We start from the raw sequence: 18,340 nt of genomic DNA, 5'->3' as shown, positions 1-18,340 counted from the left end.
GAGAGCAAGTGGAAGCTGTTGGAGGCTTTTAGGCACCAGAATTACATGATCTGATTTAAATTCTTAGAAAGAGAGCCGAGCATCACCCATTTCCCTCTCCTCACTGCTAACAAAAGCCTGTTTTGGTTTGGGCATCCACTTCTCCCAAACCACTGGGATATTATGACAAATCTGAGCCATTCCACTGACAACTATGACTAATTTGGGGGCTGGAGGTGGAGAAGCCAAGCGTGGACTGAGTAGATCCAATCAGAGTCAAGGAAATTATATTTCACTTCAGAAAGACAGAAAGACCCTCAGTGAATGCCCGCCCCCGCCCCCCCGCACTGGGAGTAAGGACTCAGGAATGTGGGAGGATTACTGGAAAACAGGTGCTCATTGATAATAACTTGTAGTAACCCCTTCATTCGCAAGGCACCGAAGTCAGTGTAGCTAAAGGATGAAGAAAGCAGAAGGGCACTTGCATTCTGATATGTCTAAACTCAAAGGACCTAGAGGTCTCAGATGTGAACGAAAGGTGCAGAAAGACATGGGACTGAAGATAAAGTTCAGCTGTTACAACTTTGCTAAGGATGAGCCCTATTTATCAACGTCTAACCAAAGGCAAACAGAGACTGGTCTGGAGCTATTTTTGTTGTGTAGGCAGCCATTTTTTGCATGATTTATGAAGGGATTTTGGCGCAAGGCTTTTTTCTAATAGAGCTGTCTGTATAAAAGAGCTTCATCCTCAAGGATGGCATTAATCAAGATATTCCTGGATTTCTCTACTGTTGAATACGTCTCAGCAAATCTCAGAAGTGACTTCGTCTCACAAGTTCACCTGGGTTGGGTGCCCCTAGGTGGCCTGGGCTGGGTGCCCCTCTTCAGACCTGCTGCTTCCTCTCCTGGCTGTCCTTACAGACCTTCTCCACCTCCTCAGCCACACCGCTCTGCCCTCTGTGAGATGTTCTGCTTTCCCGGATGCCGGTGCCCTTTCTGAAACTGGGAGGATCCTAGTCTCCACTCGGTTCCCCAAGCCAGCGTTCCCCAGCCCGCGCTGAGACTCCTGCTGTGTCTGGGAGCCCGTTCCTGCTCCCACATCTTTCCTCCCCAGCTTGGACAGCTGTCCACATGCTGGAGGTGGGGGGAGGCCTGTGAAAGAGAAAACCCGGGCTAAGCCCTGAGAACAAGCCGCTGGGCCGGAAGGGTCACAGCTGTGTGGTCCTTAGTCCCCTCCCTTGTTTTTAGAGGCAGACCTGATGGTGCCCGTGGCTGGGAGGTCTGGGCTGCTCAGAGGCTCCTGCTTCCAGGGGGTGCAGGTGGTCCAGGTTTCCCCTCCCTACCTCACAGCATCTTCTTAAGAGAATCTTTCCAACCAGGGCCTGTGGCGAGTCACAGACCTGCCCCCAGGACAGGTTCCGCTGCCGCTGAGGGGCCATAAAAACTTACTTCCATTCAAAGAAGAGACTTTAGTTCAGCCTCAGGGGGATCCTTCAGAACAAGCCAGCCCACTGTCCCATTGCTGGAGATAGTTTAGCTGGAACTCAGACATGCCCGTTTGTCTACGTGTCTACGGCTGTTTCTGTGCCACTCTGAGGAGCTGCAGCAGAGCCCACGTGGCCTGCAGAGCCAGAAGTATTAACCTTCTGGCCCTTCGCAGAAAAAGTTCACCAGCCCTTGCTTAGGGTTATTTATACCTGGAGAGCGAACCTTTATTACTGAAGTTCATCCTTGCTCAGGCTTACTTGAAGGAAGGTAGTTTAAGCCTGATAGCCCGACACTGGTAAAAGAGCTAAATTTTCTTATTCTCAAGACCCAAACTATCAGATTTTCCCAGGAACAGATTGAGAAAAAGGACTTTATGCAACACCCTTTTACTAAACTATGCCCATCAGTAAACGTACAGGTTCATAGAGATCAACCATTCATTAAAGCTTTTACCCGCAGCTCCCCTCCTGCTTTACCTACTGGTCATCTTCCTGTATCCACAGCCCGAACTCCCACCCACTAATAATTTTAAAAGTGTGAACTTGGTCACGTCCAGTCTTTTTCCTAGAAGGTTACTAACCTTGAGATGTGAGCGCTCTGCACACTCTGACTCTTCTTTCCCGGTGTGTGTCTTGGTTAAGGGCTTCCTGTTTACCGTGGCCTCTTGGCCTCACCCCCTTTCGGTCAAGGCCATCTCCCCGGCTGTGCTCATCCCCTAGTTGGCATCTTGGGACCAGCTGGGGGCATTCGTCCTATGCCCTCTCCACCAGAGCTCCCTCAGGTCGGAGCTGGAGTAAATCACTAATATTTCACTAAGGAGGATTAAAACCAGTCAAGAAGTGTCCCTGCTTCTGGAAGCATCTTTACCGTTTTAGCTTCTCAGACTCATTCCCAACTCAGACATACTTCTGTCCTTCTCTTTGCCCCACCTAAGCTTCTACAATCTGAAAGGATGTACTTTCACTGTGAATGTTCTAACTCTGAACTGAAACTACACACAAAAAACTTGAAATTGGTTACTTTGCCTTTTCTTCCCCATTTGTTTTCCTGCCAATCAAAGCACTTCAGAGTCAGAAGTCTCTGAAGTGCAGGAAGCTTATCTCTGCCCATATCTCAGGGTGTTTGAATCCTACCTCCTAGATACTCTTTTCGGTGTTGTTTTCTGACTCTCTGATTCTCTGACACAAAAAGCACACACGTTGGTGGTTTCCTAAGAACTGTCCCCCACAAGTCTATCAGCTTCTTTGTCCCAGACATGCAATAGTTTCTAGGTTGTTCCAGAGGACAGCAGAGTTAGTTTTACTTATCCTTTTGATGTACTAGGGAATGGAGGTTAAACCACCATGAAGGGCTGTGGCTGAAGTTGAGTTCATGCAATTCCTGGAAATACTGGGGAGAAAAGATGGCATCTGACAGAAGAGAAGCCACTTGCTGGGGTCTAACCTGCCCCAAACACTGAACGACAGGTCACACACTCGGGCTGGTCTCTTCTGCACACCGTGTATGCCTGAAAGCATGCAAAAGACCTTGAAGTGCTGCCTTGTGTCACACAAATATCTTTTGAGCACTTAATTGTGGGACAGAGGAAGCTTCCTAAAACACCTGCCTGACTTGTGTCACTCCCTTCAAGGCCTCACCATCCTCAAAAGAATATCCAACTTCTTACTGACTTACAAGGCCAGATGCACTTGACTCTGCTGTTTTTTCCTGTGTTACACCTTACATCTTTGCTCACTCCCTTCCTTCACTCCAGACCCACCTAATAGTTTGGGCTTAAAGGTGCTGCTTACCTAAAAAATGAAGGTGGTTTACTGATCTCATGCAGCCCAGAGAGCAGCTCTGAATGGAAACCAGGATCCCTTCAAAGATTTCAAAACAAATGTACCTCTGCTGGGACCAGAGGGGGATCTGCTGCGTTCCTTCATAACAGCAAGAATATCTGCACAGGTGTTGCCGTTCTGATACAATCAGGCTTGAAATAATAATAAGCAACAAACCATTCAGGAAACCGATACAGAACTTTTTCATCAGAGTTCCCTCTGGCTAACGAGTGAGTTAGAGAAAGAAGTAACCAGATCTGTGGCGGAAGCTCAGCTCACCCGAGAAGTCAGTCAACCTCACTGAGGAAAAATATCAAGAATATGGCTAAGCAAAGGGAAGAGGTCTCCTGGAGGAGAAAATGGTGCTTTGAGCAACTGTGGGACATGAAATACTCTCTTACTTCACTGAAAGGGCTTTCTTTGTCTTATGTGAATGGTTTACCATCTTTTCAACACTAACATCTAAACTCCTGTGTCACCCAATGTTCTAGTCGGCCAGGATTGGGTAGATGTTTCACATACGTGTAAAATGCTCTCCCTTAATTAAGTTGCATCAAACAAAGTGTAATTAGGTCTCATGGAAAACGGTTTTTCAGAAATGAGTAGACAGTGAATGGTGGCTCTGCAAGTCAGGTTGTCAGCCTCTTTTTAATAAACCCAGAACTAATTTGGGTTTAAACAAAAGAATTACCGATGTTCAGCATATGACAACAGTGACATTTCAGCACAACAGGGAAAGAACTCAGTGTCTACTGTAGGGTGTTAGTGAAAGTGACTGGCTATTGGGAAAAGCTGCAGTCGGCACCCACCCCCTCACCCCACCCCGTGGACGTCTGCCACCCCCGGGCAGCAGGACCTCCCCACGCCCACCAGAGGGCCCGCACAGCTAGTGTCTGGGTGGGGGACCTAGACTCTTGCCAACACATTTATTCCATCGGAATCCAAATCCAAAGCTTGAGGATTCAAAGCAGGGTATCAGCAGGGCCCCAAGGGTCCATTCTGGCCAGAGGGCGGCAGGGCTGCAGCCCCACCAGTATGCCCAAGACAGCAGCACACAGGCTCTGCCAGCAGCAGGGGAGCTGGGTGTCCCTGTGGGGTGGCGGCAGGGCCTGTGCCGGCTGCAGGGGTGTCTTCACAGGCCTGTGGGGGCGGCGCTGGGGGAACTGTGGCCAGCCTAGTGGCACGGAGCCAGTGCCCCTCAACTCACACCCATTCGTTCTGTGACCTGCTCCGCGTCCCTTGTCCCTTCAAGTTGCTTCCTTCTCACCTTAGACAGAAGTACTTTGGAAAGTTACAACTAAGGACCCTGATCACTACACTCAACTGTCACAGCAGCACACATTTCAAAGGTATTAATAATTCGAAAAAGAAAAATATTCTAAAAAAGGGGAGAACATGTTTTATAAGCTTGAGGGTAGAGATGGATTTTTGGTTTTGAGATTACATACATTTAGAATATGTATATATATAAATATATTAAGGTACACATTTTAAGATATATATATATATATGTGTGTATATATATATATATATATATATATTTTTTTTTTTATATATATATATATATATATATATACATATAAAATGCCAAAGCCGGGGAAAATGTGATAGCTTTTCCTGCATAAAAACTTAAAACTCTGGCGTAGCAAATATCACACACTAACAAAGCAAAAGGCAGGACAATCAGGAGAGGGATGACACAGAAGTATAGTATTTTCTAAGTGCAAAGTACTTAAATATCAATGACAAAAAGAAATCCCACAAATGTCCCAACAGAAAACAGGCAATGGATGCTAAACATCAATTCACATAAGAAGGACTACAGATAGAAAAATGTAAAAAGCTATTTAATCTCACCAGTTGTAATAAATGAAATGAATGAATAAATAAAAATGAAAACAATGACAAATTAATTTTTGCATGTCAAATATGTAAATATACACATGAAAAGAATGATAGTGACCATTGTTAACAAGAGCAGATGGAAACACAAATGCCAGATGCTGTGAGTGCAAATGCACACAGGTACACATTTTCTACGCAGAAGAGTTAAGATATGACTTATTGTATCCTCTGACCCAGCAAGGTCACCACAAGATATTTATCCTAAAGAACAATAAATTTAGCAAAGATCTGTGTTTAAAAATGGAAATGTTTATTACAGCATTATTTCTATTAATGAAAACTGGAAACAATCTGCATGCCTTTCTCTAGTGGACTTGCTCAATTAATTGTGCTAAGTCCATAGGCTGGGATGCTCTTCGGCTCTTTAATGGTTATGCAGATCTCTATTTAGACATGCAAAATGTCTGTAATATACCAAGTGAAGAACTTTTTTCAACACACATCCACTCATAAAAATAAGACAGCAAATGAGCCATTCTGAAAAGTTCTACCCAGACTGGGAGCCCACACCCTCTCCTCACCTGGTGTGGCATTGCTGGGCCTAGCAGGCAGCACCCAGGACTCCACTGGCCACTGTCTTCTTCTTCCTCCTCTGTTTATCAACCTCCCCTCTCCTGATGGTCTCAAGGTTTCAAGGAAATAAATACCTGCACACACATTTTCAGGACTCCTGACCTGAGTATCAGGCCCGGGGAAGTACTAAGTTCCTCTTTGGGAATTGGTTCTAAAGACCCCAGGAAGCAGCAGACAGCCACTGCCCATGGACGGATGGGGACTTGCAGATATTCACTATCTCTTCTCCGCAGCCATCCCCTGACAGAGCTCATTCCTTTCTCCTCTGCATCCCACGTTACTCTGTGCTGCTGCTATGTGATAACACTCCCTCTGCATTATGGTTAGTCAGTGAGAGAGAGTGAGAGTTACTCCCCTATAAACAAAAGAGTATGGCCTTTGCAAACAGACTTATGTGCAAATCCTGATCCATTCTGGACTAGCCACGGGGCCTCCAGCTCCCAGGACTTTGATGACAGCACAGACCCTGCCAGCCCCAGTGGAGCACCCAGGCTGGCAAACCCCACCCTCATGTTATCCCAGCCGAGTGCCCTCCACCCAGATGGGGAATTTCAGACACAAAGCTCTGAATATTTCATTCAGCCTATTACACTCTCAATACTGCTGCATCCCAGGTACTTTAAAGAAATTTTTTACTTTCCAAAACAGCACAAAACATACATGTGCTAGGATACAAAATTAATATACAGAAATATGTTGCATTTCTATACACTAACAATGAACTATCAGAAAGAGAAATTAAGAAAACAAACCCATTTACAATCGCATCAAAAAGAATAAAGTAACTAGGAATAAACCTACCAAAGGAGGTAAAATATCTGTACTCAGAAAATGATAAGACCCTGATGAAAGAAATTGAAGATGTCACAAACAGATAGAAAGATATACTGTGTTTGTGGATTGGAATAATAATATTGTTAAAATGACCATACTACCCAAGGCAATCTACAGATTCAATCCAATCCCTATCAAAATACCAAGTGTATTTTTCACAGAACAAGAAGAAATAATCCTACAATTTGTATAGAAGCACAAAAGACCCCAAATAGCCAAAACAATCTTGAGAAAGAAGAATAGAGCTGGAGGTATTACACTCCCTGACTTCAGACTATACTACAGTATACTACTAAAGCTACAGTAATCAAAACAGTATGATACTGGCACAAAAACAGAAACATAGCTCAATGGAACAGAATAGAGAGCCCAGAAATAAACCCATGCACTTATGGTCATTTAATCTACGACAAAGGAGACAAGAATATTCAATGGAGAAGAGACAGTCTCTTCAATAAGTGGTGCTGGTAAATCTGGACAGCTACATGTAAAAGAATGAAATTAGAACATTCTCTAACACCATTATACAAAAATAAACTCAAAATGGATTAAAGACCTAAATATAAGACCAGAAACCATAGAACTCCTAGAGGAAAATATGCAGAACACTCTTTGATATAAATTGTAGCAATATTTTTTTGGATCTGTCTACTAAAGCAAAGGAAATTAAAGCAAAATAAACAAATGGGACCTAATTAGACTTAAAAGCTTTTGTGTAGCAAAGGAAACCATCCACAAAACGAAAAGACAATCTACAGATCAGGAGAAAATATTTGCTAATGATATGACCAATAAGGGATTAATATCCAGCATATATAAACAGTTTATATGACTCAAGAAAACTAACAACCTGAATTTTAAAAAATGGGCAGAAGACTTGAATAGATGTGTTTCCAAAGAATACATATAGATGGACAACAGTCACATAAAAAGATGCTCAACATTGCTAATCATCAGGGAAATGCAAATCAAAACCAGAATGAGATATTACCTCACAACTGTCAGAATGGCCATCATCAGAAGAACATAAATAACAAAGGTTGGCAAGGATGTGGAAAAAAGGGAACCCTTGCACGCTGTTGGTGGGAATGTAGATTGGTGCAGCCACTGTGGAAAACAGTACGGAGGTTTCTCAAAAAACTAAAAATAGAATTGCTATATGACCCAGCAATTCCACTCCTTGGTATTCAAAACAAAAACCCAAAACCTTCATTCGAAAAGATACATGCACCCCACTGTTCATGGCAGCATTATTTACAATTGCCAACATATGGAAGCAACCTAAGTGTCCATCAAAACATGAATGGATAAAGAAGATGTAGTATAAATAAATACACTAGAATACTACTCAGCCATAAAAAGGAATGAAATATTTCCATTTGCAACAACATGGATGGACTTGGGGGATATTATGTTAAGTGAAATAAGTCAGAGAAAGACAAATACTGTATGATTATCACTTATATGTGGAATGTAAAAAATAAAACAAACTAGTGAATGTAACAAAAAAGAAACAGAATCACAGATACAGAGAACAAACTAATGACTACCAGTGGGGAGAGGAAAGGAGAAAGGGGCAAGATAGGGGTAGGGGATTAAAGAGTTACAAACTAGTATGTATCAAATAAATAAACTACAAGGATATATTGTACAACATGGGTAATATAGCCAATATTTTATAATAACTGTAAATGGAATATAGTCTTTAAAAATTGTGGATTACTACCTTGTACACCTGAAACTTATGTAATATTGTACATCACCTACACCTCAATTAGAAAAACCATATATATACTTAAATTAGATCCTTGCTAGATATTGTTATTGCAAATTTCTGAACTTTTATTTTTGTTGTCATGGTTGTTCCTCTGCTTTGCTGGTGCCCTGAGGACAGTTTTGTCTGCAGTCGAGTAATGGAGCTTATATTTGAGCTGTTTGGTTAACAATTACACCAAGGTCATTGTCCCCATAGCTTGTCACCATGGCAGGGTAACTAGATAAGGGAAGGTTTGCTGCCTCAGCTACACAAGGCCCCACATCTTCCTGGAATTTGAATCCAGAATAAATGTAGTCTAATGTAGATAGGGTCCCATCTCTCTCTGGAGCTCCCCAGAATGGCTCCAACATACACCTGGTTGAACTGGTGTGTTTATTAACAGCCTCCCATTTCATTCTCAAAAGTGTCTTGGGCTTCCCTGGTGGCGCAGTGGTTAAGAATCTGCCTGCCAATGCAGGGGACATGGGTTCGAGCCCTGGTCTGGGAAGATCCCACATGCCACGGAGCGACTAAGCCCGTGAGCCACAACTACTTAGCCTGCGCGTCTGGAGCCTGTGCTCTGCAATGGGAGAGGCCGCGACAGTGAGAGGCCCGTGCATCGCGATGAAGAGTGGCCCCCGCTTGCTGCAACTGGAGAAAGCCCTCGCACAGAAACGAAGACCCAACACAGCCAAAAATAAAATATAAATAAATTAATTAATTTTTAAAAAAAGTGTCTTGGTTTGGATAATAGGTCATCTTAAAAGCCACCTTAGCTAGCTGTGGGTTTGAAGTCCCATGAGCAAGGAAACCCTTCAGTCCTGGACAAATCAGGATAGTTGGTCTCCACTTATACAGCAGTAACCAAGACCACCTGGGTCCTGGTGCTGGGTCCAGCCCATCTTCATTCCTGATCAGCTCCTGGTCACCTTGGGAGGCTATGGTGTCTTTTCTACCCAGCTCTCAATCAGGATTACCCTTATCCATCATAAAGCTTCTAACACTGCTGGCTGTCAAGAAGGCAGGGCCAGAGTCTCCATCCTCCTCTCCCCGGTGCATGTGGCCTCTTTGAAAAGTTCCCACCAGGTCCTGTGAAGGGCAAGCTGGGTCAGACAGAAAAACAGTCCTTCTATTCCCTTCCCTCAGGGCAATGGGAGCCTACCCACTTCATGTGTATCCACTCTGAGGGGGTAAGCAGTGATCCTTCTGAAAGTCAAATTATGAACTGCGGTGACCCTCTCTTTCCCGCACGAGATATAGAAGGAGCCAGCTCCTTTTTCAAAATGAATAGATGAACCAATATATAAATAGTTTACATTCCTTCTAACCTGATGCTGCACTATATATAAAACTGTGCCTTTTGTCTTATTTTTATCTGCTTTGCATCTGTCTCTGGATCCCCCAACTTGAATGTGAGTTCCTTGAGTGCAAAGACTGCCTTGTTCACTGCTGTGCCGAGTGTGACCCACCATCCTGGTTTGCCTGAGGCCAAGAAGTTTCCCTGGACATGGGATTTCAGTGCTAAAACCAGGACAGTCCCAGGTATACCTTGGCAGTTGGTCACGCTAACTGTATCCCCAATCCAAAAGCAATGGCCAGTATGTAGCAGGTGTTCAATAAACAATAACTATGATCTAACTTTATCTTATATATTTGGCTTAGTCATTTTACCACGTTTCCCATTTATTTCAATCTTCTCTGCTATTCTGAGCACCAGCATGCCTTTCTCTCTCTTAATTTCCTCTGAGGAGCCATTCCACCACTTCAGTGCCCTAAATAAAAAGCTGAGATGTCCTCAAAGTTCAAAGTTGCATCAAGGGCATAATTTTCCTTGTAGTATAGCTATGTAATCAAATTGTTCCTTTACCAACATGGATCAGATTTCATAGTTTAGCATAAACAGGCTGAAACTCTTTATTTTCCTGCATTTATTAAAACCAGAAATAAAAAATCTATTATTTTTTAATGAGAATGCTAAAATTATCTGGCTGACATGTTAATATCCTGGACACACTTCATTCATGGGGGGTACAATATCCATTTCCCTAATGCCGAGGCTGAACACTGGTGTCACCTTTGGGTCATCTTTTTCAACCCCTCATATTCAATCACCAAATACTGCAGAGTCAAAGAAAATATTTAAAAGAGCAACCTCTACATCTGTACTCTCACCGGCCTAGTCCTCAAAGCATCCAACATGGAAGCATAGATTCACCTGCTTCTAACTCATCCTACAACTGCCCTTGGATCTACTTTCCTAATAACTACTTTCTGAGTAATAAAATTGATAGGCATTTTTCTGATCATCTCACTTAATCCTTCAACTATAAACAGCACAGGTAATGACTGTTAAGTGGTTACCAGTTGCCTGACACTTCTCTAAGGCTTTACATGTTTCATTCATTAAGCCTTTTAAAAATCTTAGAAAATAGGAATTGTTACTATTCTTACATTACATGTGAGGAAACAGGCACAGGGTGATTAAGTAACTTACCCAATGTTCCCCACACCTTTTAGGTAACAAAACCAGGATGTGCACTCAGATGTTTGACTGTAGAGCACACACTCTTTACCTCAACATCCTACTGCCCCCCCATGGAGTCAGGTTTTTTCCCCACTCAACAGCTAATGAAGTGGGCTTTCAGCAGGTAGGAAACCTGCCTGAAGTTCCATGTGTAAGAGCCACCACAGCACACTGCCTTTCTTCTACGGTACTCCCCAGGTCAGAAATTTTCATTAGAAAAAATTATTTCCTATGGCAATGTTTCCCAAAGTGCATCTTCTAATTATCACAGACATTATGGAAAATGCGGATTTTGTGGATAAACTGGGTTTGGAAACTTTACACTTTTTAATCCCCTTTTGGAAATGCAGATATCATTCAATGCAGCATATTAAAGGTTCTGAGAAAATCAGGAGCGAAGAAGCCTATGAATTTAGTTTAAACCCCTGTTTCTCAAACTAGTTTGACTGTGAAATTACATCTTTATGTATCCTCTATTAGCATACGTCTCAGAACATACTTTGGAAAATGGTGTGCAATAGATTCACATCTAAACACCTTGGCTTCATTTTCAGAGTCTTACATAGTGTACTCCCTTCTTCACCTGTCCAAATTCACTTCTCATTTGAGAATCAAAAATAAATGTAATTCAATATATCAACAAGTTAAAGAAGAAAAATTATGTGATCATATTGATTGACACAGAAAAAGCATTTGATAAAAAAATGTAACACCCACTCACAATAAAAGCCATGAGTTAGAAATAGAGGGGAATTACCTCAACTTGATAAAGATCATCTGCAAAGAACCCATAGCCAGGACTGAATGCTTTCCTCTTAAGACTGGGGAAAAGTAAGGAGGTCTGCTTGAACCACTGCTGTACAACATAGTACTAGATGTTCCAGCCACTGCAATAAAGCAAGAAAAAGAAATAAAAGGCACACAGATCAGGAAGGAGGACATAAAACTATTCCAAACTGCAGAGGACATGATTGTTTATGTAGCAAACTCAAGAAATCTACAAAATCTCCTATAACTAATAAGTGAGTTCAACAAGTTTGCAGTATACAAGATCAATACCCCGAAATCAACTGCATTTCTATATACTAATAATAATCATAGGGAAACGAAAATTTTAAACATAATACCATTTATAATCACTCCAAATAAAATAAAAGACTTAGGTGTCTGGTATATTTCTACCATGGGATACTACTCAACAGTAAAAAAGATCAAACTATTGATACATGCAAAAACTTGGATAAATCTGCAGGGAATCATGCTGAGTAAAAAAAAAAAAGCCAGTCTCAAAGGTTTCATAGTGAATGTATTCCATTTATACAACATTCTTGAAATGACAAAATTTTTTAAATTTAGAAATTTTAGAAAAGATTAGAAGTTGCCAGGGGTTAAAAATGGGGAGTGATGTGGGAAAGAAATATTTGTCATAACAGGCAACACGAAGGATCCTCATGATGTTCGAACTGTTTTGTATCTTGACTGTGGTGGGAGATATGCAAATTTACACAGGTGACAACATTGTATAGATCTTAATATAATTAATGCAATTATTCTTGTATTAACATGATATACTTATGCATCCTATACAGCTTAATACAATAGAACTTAAAACACACATGCACCCACACACAAATGAGCACAAGTAAAACCGGGGAAAGCTGAATACTGTAGGTGGATTGCACCAATGTCAATCTCCTGGCTGTGACATTGTACTCTGTTTTCTAATATGTTACCATTGGGGGAAACTGGGTAAAAATATATGGAGTCTCTCTGTATTATTTCTTACAATTCCATGTGAATCTACAATTATCTCAATGAAATTTCAATGAAAATAAAGAGAGAAGGCAATAACATATCATAATACTTATGGTTCTTTGGTGCCCCACTGCCAGGAATCTTCTGTCAAGAGTCAGAACTGGGGACTCATTCACCTTTTAGGTGCCATCAAGAAGGGTATTTAGATTGGTTCAAGATGGCAGAGTAGAAGGACATGCTCTCACTCCCTCTTGCGAGAGCACCGGAATCAAAACTAACTGCTGAACAATCATCGACAGGAAGACATTGGAACTCACCAAAAAAGATACACCACATCCAAAGACAAAGGAGAAGTCACAGTGAGACGGTAGGAGGGGCGCAATCAGAGTAAAATCAAATCCCATAACTGCTGGGTGGGTGACTCACAAACTGGAGAACACTTATACCACAGAAGTCCACCCACTGGAGTGAAGGTTCTGAGCCCCACATCAGGCTTCCCAACCTGGGGATCCGGCAAAGGGAGGAGGAATTCCTAGAGAATAAGACTTTGAAGGCTAGCAGGATTTGATTGCAGGACTTCGACAGGACTGGGGGAAACAGAGACTCCACTCTTGGAGGGCACACACAAAGTAGTGTGCGCATAGGGACCCAGGGGAAGGAGCAATGACCCCACAGGAGACAGAATCAGACCTATCTGCCAGTGTTGGAGGGTCTCCAGCAGAGGCAGGGGGTAGCTGTGTCTCACCGTGAGGACGAGGACACTGGCGGCAGAAATTCTGGGAAGTTCTCCATGGCATGAGCCCTCCCAGAGTCCACCATTAGCCCCCAAAACAGCCTGTAGCCTCCAGTGCTGGGTCGCCTCAGGTCAAACAACCAACAGGGAGGGAACCCAGCCCCACAGATCAGCAGACAAGTGGATTAAAGTTCTACTGAGCTCTGCCCAGCAGAGAAACACCAGAGCTCTAACCACCACCAGTCTCTCCCATCAGGAAGCTTGCACAAGCCTCTTAGACAGCCTCATCCACAAGACGGCAGACAGCAGAAGCAAGAAGAACTACAATCCTGCAGCCTGTGGAACAAAAACCACATTCACAGAAAGATAGACAAGATGAAAAGGCAGAGGGCTATGTAACACATGAAGGAACAAGATAAAACCACAGAAAAACAACTAAATGAAGTGGAGATAGGCAACCTTCCAGAAAAAGAATTCAGAATAATGAGAGTGAAGATGATCCAGGACCTGGGAAAAAGAATGGAGGCAAAGACTGAGAAGATGCAAGAAATGTTTAACAAAGACCTAGAAGAATTAAAGATGAACAATACAATGACTGAAATGAAAACTACACTAGAAGGAATCAATAGCAGAATAACTGAGGCAGAAGAATTGATAAGTGACCTGAAAGACAGAATGGTGGAATTCACTGCTGCGGAACAGAATAAAGAAAAAACAATGAAAAGAAATGAAGACAGCCTAAGAGACCTCTGGGACAACATTAAATGCAACAACATTCACATTATAGGGGTCCCAGAAGGAGAAGAGAGAGAGAAAGTACTCGAGAAAATATTTGAAGAGATTATAGTTGAAAACTTTCCTAACATGGGAAAGGAAATAGCCACCCAAGTCCAGGAAGCACAGAGAGTCCCATACAGGATAAACCCAAGGAAAAAACGCTAAGACACATAGTAATCAAATTGACCAAAATTAAAGACAAAGAAAAATTATTGAAAGCAGCAAGGGAAAAATGACAAATAACATACAAGGGAACTCCCATAAGGTTAACAGCTGATTTCTCAGCAGAAACTCTACAAGCCAGAAGGGAGTGGCAGGACATATTTAAAGTGATGAAAGGGAAGAACCTACAACCAAGATTACTCTACCAAGCAAGGATCTCATTCAGATTCAATGCAGAAATCAAAAGCATTACAGACAAGCAAAAGCTAAGAGAATTCAGCACCACCAAACCAGCTCTATAACAAATGCTAAAGGAACTTCTCTAAGTGGGAAACACAAGAGAAGAAAAGGACCTACAAAAACAAACCCAAAACAATTAAGAAAATGGTCATAGGAATATACATATCGATAATTACCTTAAACGTGAATGGATTAAATGCTCCAACCAAAAGACACAGGCTCGCTGAATGGATATAAAAACCAAACCCATATATATGCTGTCTACAAGAGACTCACTTCAGACCTAGGGACACATACAGACTGAAAGTGAAGGGATGGAAAAAGATATTCCATGCAAATGGAAATCAAAAGAAAGCTGGAGTAGCAATACTCATATCAGATAAAATAGACTTTAAAATAAAGAATGTTACAAGAGACAAGGAAGGACACTACATAATCATCAAGGGATCAATCCAAGAAGAAGATATAACAATTATAAATATATATGCCCCCAACATAGGAGCACCTCAATACATGAGGCAACTGCTAACAGCTCTAAAAGAGGAAATCGACAGTAACACAATAATAGTGGGGGACTTTAACACCTCACTTACACCAATGGAGAGATCATCCAAACAGAAAATTAATAAGGAAACACAAGCTTTAAATGACACAATAGACCAGATAGATTTAATTGATATTTATAGGACATTCGATCCAAAAACAGCAGACTACACTTTCTTCTCAAGTGTGCACGGAACATTCTACAGGATAGATAAAATCTTGGGTCACAAATCAAGCCTCAGTAAATTTAAGAAAATTGAAATAATATCAAGCATCTTTTCTGACCACAACGCTATGAGATTAGAAATCAATTACAGGGAAAAAAACGTAAAAAACACAAACACAGTGAGGATAAACAATACATTACTAAATAACCAAGAGACCACTGAAGAAATCAAAGAGGAAATCAAAAATACCTAGAGACAAATGACAATGAAAACACGACAATCCAAAACTTATGGGATGCAGCAAAAGCAGTTCTAAGAGAGAAGTTTATAGCAATACAGTCCTACCTCAAGAAACAACAAACATCTCAAATAACCAATCTAACCTTACATCTAAAAGAAGTAGAGAAAGAAAAACAAACAAAACCCAAAGTTAGTACAAGGAGGGAAATCAGAAAGATCAGAGCAGAAATAAATGAAATAGAAACACAGAAAACAATAGCAAAGATCAATAAAACTAAAATCTGGTTCTTTGAGAAGATAAACAAAATCGATAAACCATTATCCAGACTCATCATAAAAAAGAGGGAGAGGACACAAATTAATGAAATCAGAAATGAAAATTTCAGACACTGCAGAAATAGGAAGCATCCTAAGAGACTACTACAAGCAACTCTATGCCAATAAAATGGACAACCTGGAAGAAATGGACAAATTCGTAGAAAGGTATAGCCTTCCAAGACTGAACCAGGAAGAAATAGAAAACATGAACAGACCAATCACAAGTAATGAAATTGAAACTGTGATTAAAAATCGTCCAACAAACAAATGTCCAGGACCAGATGGCTTCACAGGTGAATTCTATCAAACATTCAGAGAAGAGCTAAAATCCATCCTTCTCAAAGTCTTCCAAAAAATTGCAGAGGAAGAAACAGTCCTAAACTCACTCCATGAGGCCACCATCACCATGATACCAAAACCAGACAAAGATACCACAAAAGAAGAAAATTACACACCAATACCACTGATGAATATAGTTGCAAAAATCCTCAACAAAATACTAGCACACAGAAACCAACAGCACATTAAACGGATCATACACCATGATCAGGTGGGATTTATCCCAGGGATGCAAGGATTCATCAATATATGCAAATCAATCAATGTGATACACCATACTAACAAATTGAAGAAGAAAAACCATATGATCATCTCAATAGATGCAGAAAAAGCTTTTGACAGAATTCAACACCCATTTATGATAAAAACTCTCCAGAAAGTGGGAATAGAGGGAAACCTACCTCAACATAATAAAGGTCACATACGACAAACCCACAGCAAACACATTCTCAACGGTGAAAAACTGAAAGCATTTCCTCTAAGGTCAGGAACAAGACAAGGATGTCCACTCTCACCACTATTATTCAACATAATTTTGGAAGTCCTAGCCACAGCAATCAGAGAAGAAAAAGAAATAAAAGGAATACAAATTGGAAAAGAAGAAGTAAAACTGTCACTGTTTGCAGATGACATGATACTATACATAGAGAATCCTAAAGATGCCACCAGAAAACTACTAGAGCTAACCTATGAATTTGGTAAAGTTGCAGGATACAAAATTAATGCACAGAAATCTCTTGCATTCCTACGCACTAATGATGAAAAATCTGAAAGAGAAATTAACACTGCCATTTACCATTGCAACAAAAAGAATAAAATACCTAGGAATAAACCTACCTAGGGGGACAAAAGACCTGTATGCAGAAAACTATAAGACACTGATGCAAGAAATTAAAGATGATACAAACAGATGGAGAGATATACCATGTTCTTGGATTGGAAGAATCAACATTGTAAAAATGACTATACTTCCCAAAGCAATCTACAGATTAAATGCAATCCCTATCAAATTACCAATGGCATTTTTTACAGAACTAGAACAAAAAATCTTAAAATTTGTATGGAGACACAGAAGATGCCGAATAGCCAAAGTGGTCTTGAGGGAAAAAAACGGAGCTGGAGGAATCAGACTCCCTGACTTCAGACTATACTACAAAGCTACAGTAATCAAGACAATATGGTACCAGCACAGAAACAGAAATATAGATCAATGGAACAGGAGAGAAAGCCCAGAGATAAACCCACACACCTTTGGTCAACTAATCTATGACAAAGGAGGCAAGGATATACAATGGAGAAAAGACAGTTACTTCAATAAGTGGTGCTCGGAAAACTGGACAGCTACATGTAAAAGAATGAAATTAGAACACTCCCTAACACCATACACAAAAATAAACTCAAAATGGATTAGTGACCTAAATGTAAGACTGGACACTATAAAACTCTTAGAGGAAAACATAGGAAGGACACTCTTTGACATAAATCACAGCAAGATCTTTTTTGATCCACCTCCTAGACTAATGGAAATAAAAACAAAAATAAACAAATGGGACCTAATGAAACTTAAAAAGCTTTTGCACAGCAACGGAAACCATAAACAAGATGAAAAGACAACCCTCAGAATGGGATAAAATATTTACAAATGAATCAATGGACAAAGGATTAACTCCAAAATATATAAACAGCTCATGCAGCTCAATATCAAAAAACAAACAACCCAATCCAAAAATGGGCAGAAGACCTAAATAGACATTTCTCCAAAGAACACATACAGATGGCCAAGAAGCACATGAAATGCTGCTCAACATCACTAATTATTAGAGAAATGCAAATCAAAACTACTATGAGGTATCACCTCACACCAGTTAGAATGGGCATCATCAGAAAATCTACAGACAACAAATGCTGGAGAGGGTGTGGAGAAAAGGGAACCCTCTTGCACTGTTGGTGGGAATGTAAATTGATACAGCCACTATGGAGAGCAGTATGGAGGTTCCTTAAAAAACTAAAAATAGAATTACCATATGACCCAGCAATCCCACTACTGGGCATATACCCAGAGAAAACCATAATTCAAAAAGACACAAGCACCCCAATGTTCATTGCAGCACTATGTACAATAGCCTGGTCATGGAAGCAACCTAAATGCCCATCGACAGACGAATGGATAAAGAAGTTGTGGTACAT

General features: G+C 41.0%; 1 protein-coding gene across 1 annotated transcript in view; it reads right to left on the bottom strand.

The window, feature by feature from the left end:
• Window positions 1-18,340, bottom strand: part of RTTN (rotatin) — a 178,148-nt gene that overhangs the window by 1,971 nt on the left and 157,837 nt on the right. The window contains exon 50 of the transcript XR_014251465.1: window positions 11,637-11,766. The gene's annotated coding sequence lies outside the window, so the exon portion shown is untranslated. The remainder of the gene's footprint in view (window positions 1-11,636; window positions 11,767-18,340) is intronic.

Source organism: Balaenoptera physalus (genome assembly GCF_965194825.1).
Source record: "Balaenoptera physalus genome assembly, chromosome: 12".
In the NCBI taxonomy this organism is placed as follows: domain Eukaryota; kingdom Metazoa; phylum Chordata; class Mammalia; order Artiodactyla; family Balaenopteridae; genus Balaenoptera; species Balaenoptera physalus.
This window is presented reverse-complemented; position numbering and strand designations above follow the sequence as displayed.